This window comes from Pseudophryne corroboree, chromosome 4 (assembly GCF_028390025.1).
Source record: "Pseudophryne corroboree isolate aPseCor3 chromosome 4, aPseCor3.hap2, whole genome shotgun sequence".
NCBI lineage: Eukaryota > Metazoa > Chordata > Amphibia > Anura > Myobatrachidae > Pseudophryne > Pseudophryne corroboree.
In genome coordinates, this window is record NC_086447.1 from 387,696,936 (window position 1) to 387,700,370 (window position 3,435).

Here is a 3,435-nt window from a genome sequence, read left to right on the forward strand (position 1 = left end):
GGACCTGACAACGATTACGGACATGTCGTCTACTGTCACTGCATATGATTCTCTCAACATTGATAGAATGGTGGAGGATTATATGAGTGACCGCATCCAAGTAGGCACGTCACACAGTCCGTACTTATACTGGCAGGAAAAAGGGGCAATTTGGAGGCCCTTGCACAAACTGGCTTTATTCTACCTAAGTTGCCCTCCCACAAGTGTGTACTCCGAAAGAGTGTTTAGTGCCGCCGCTCACCTTGTCAGCAATCGGCGTACGAGGTTACATCCAGAAAATGTGGAGAAGATGATGTTCATTAAAATGAATTATAATCAATTCCTCCGCGGAGACATTGACCAGCAGCAATTGCCTCCACAAAGTACACAGGGAGCTGAGATGGTGGATTCCAGTGGGGACGAATTGATAATCTGTGAGGAGGGGGATGTACACGGTGATATATCGGAGGGTGAAGATGAGGTGGACATCTTGCCTCTGTAGAGCCAGTTTGTGCAAGGAGAGATTAATTGCTTCTTTTTTGGGGGGGGTCCAAACCAACCCGTCATATCAGTCACAGTCGTGTGGCAGACCCTGTCACTGAAATGATGGGTTGGTTAAAGTGTGCATGTCCTGTTTTGTTTATACAACATAAGGGTGGGTGGGAGGGCCCAAGGATAATTCCATCTTGCACCTCTTTTTTCTTTTCTTTTTCTTTGCATCATGTGCTGATTGGGGAGGGTTTTTTGGAAGGGACATCCTGCGTGACACTGCAGTGCCACTCCTAGATGGGCCCGGTGTTTGTGTCGGCCACTAGGGTCGCTAATCTTACTCACACAGCTACCTCATTGCGCCTCTTTTTTTCTTTGCGTCATGTGCTGTTTGGGGAGGGTTTTTTGGAAGGGACATCCTGCGTGACACTGCAGTGCCACTCCTAGATGTGCCCGGTGTTTGTGTCGGCCACTAGGGTCGCTAATCTTACTCACACAGTCAGCTACCTCATTGCGCCTCTTTTTTTCTTTGCGTCATGTGCTGTTTGGGGAGGGTTTTTTGGAAGGGCCATCCTGCGTGACACTGCAGTGCCACTCCTAGATGGGCCCGGTGTTTGTGTCGGCCACTAGGGTCGCTAATCTTACTCACACAGCTACCTCATTGCGCCTCTTTTTTTCTTTGCGTCATGTGCTGTTTGGGGAGGGTTTTTTGGAAGGGACATCCTGCGTGACACTGCAGTGCCACTCCTAGATGGGCCCGGTGTTTGTGTCGGCCACTAGGGTCGCTTATCTTTCTCACACAGCTACCTCATTGCGCCTCTTTTTTTCTTTGCGTCATGTGCTGTTTGGGGAGGGTTTTTTGGAAGGGACATCCTGCGTGACACTGCAGTGCCACTCCTAGATGGGCCCGGTGTTTGTGTCGGCCACTAGGGTCGCTTATCTTTCTCACACAGTCAGCTACCTCATTGCGCCTCTTTTTTTCTTTGCGTCATGTGCTGTTTGGGGAGGGTTTTTTGGAAGGGACATCCTGCGTGACACTGCAGTGCCACTCCTAGATGGGCCCGGTGTTTGTGTCGGCCACTAGGGTCGCTTATCTTTCTCACACAGTCAGCTACCTCATTGCGCCTCTTTTTTTCTTTGCGTCATGTGCTGTTTGGGGAGGGTTTTTTGGAAGGGACATCCTGCGTGACACTGCAGTGCCACTCCTAGATGGGCCCGGTGTTTGTGTCGGCCACTAGGGTCGCTTATCTTTCTCACACAGTCAGCTACCTCATTGCGCCTCTTTTTTTCTTTGCGTCATGTGCTGTTTGGGGAGGGTTTTTTGGAAGGGACATCCTGCGTGACACTGCAGTGCCACTCCTAGATGGGCCCGGTGTTTGTGTCGGCCACTAGGGTCGCTAATCTTACTCACACAGCTACCTCATTGCGCCTCTTTTTTTCTTTGCGTCATGTGCTGTTTGGGGAGGGTTTTTTGGAAGGGACATCCTGCGTGACACTGCAGTGCCACTCCTAGATGGGCCCGGTGTTTGTGTCGGCCACTAGGGTCGCTTATCTTACTCACACAGCGACCTCGGTGCAAATTTTAGGACTAAAAATAATATTGTGAGGTGTGATGTGTTCAGAATAGGCTGAAAATGAGTGTAAATTATGTTTTTTGAGGTTAATAATACTTTGGGATCAAAATTACCCCCAAATTCTATGATTTAAGCTGTTTTTTAGGGTTTTTTGAAAAAAACACCCGAATCCAAAACACACCCGAATCCGACAAAAAAAATTCGGTGAGGTTTTGCCAAAACGCGGTCGAACCCAAAACACGGCCGCGGAACCGAACCCAAAACCAAAACACAAAACCCGAAAAATTTCCGGCGCTCATCTCTAGTTAAAACACCACTCATTCCGAGCACCTCCACTTCTATATCATTACGTATAGAAAGGACGAAAATTCCGGATCACCACCCTTAGAGTCACTTTGATGATACCCCATCACCCCATCACCTATCCATATCCAGTGATCTCCTGCTTGCACGAACATACTACACCATCAGTTGCTCTTTTGTCCCATTTTTCTTTTTTCCAACGACGAGGATAAGAACCCTCCACCTCGGAAAAGAGAAAGAAGAATCAAGATACCAAAGATACCCATATACGTGGGACACACCACGACTCCTTGTGAGTACGGTACGCATTGAGTCTCCCTACACCCAGCACTTCCGCTTTGAACAAGAACTGAAAAAGAGACTGTATTTGAGTCATAGACTGATCAATTAAGAACTCACAATTCACTGCATTACTGTTTATTGTTGTTGGATGAGCGCAGAAGGGACTCCTCATTTTCTTGTGCATTATTGTTCCAGGGTGATTGAGTGATCATCCGTTGGCGTCCCCACTGCAGCTCTCTGAGGCGCAGCAGTCCTCTACCTCCTCTCTTTTAGATTGTTCAAACAATTCGTTTTATTTAGTTCTTTACAATTAAAAAAATAAAAAGTATTAAAGCTAGAATTAGGTCAGATACATTTTATGACACACAGGTCGCTTCATGTGACCTGTATATGAGTACATGCATGCCCAAAGTGTAAATTAGTAACATTACCTACATAACTTATAAACATGGTATAAATGGAAAATATTGTTAAATTCTCAATGTTGATAAATACACTGGTAAGGGACTTTGCATATGATGCATCAGGTACCAGCTGTACTGTATGTACAGTGCCATGCTGCTATTCCTTGGATCTGATTATACCCTCCTTCTAAAGGGAATCTATAGCATTCTACCTGCTGTGGTTCAAAAAGTAAAAAGGGAAAAAAATACAAAAAAAACACGTATGAAAGAAAGGAGCCAAACCCTAACCACTGCTGCAGCGATGACACAGGATTCGGAACGGTGCAGACCGCGAAACGCTGAACCGGCTGTATGCAGCAGACTCTCTGCCACTGCACTGCCTACCCCTTTCTGGGGAACGCGCA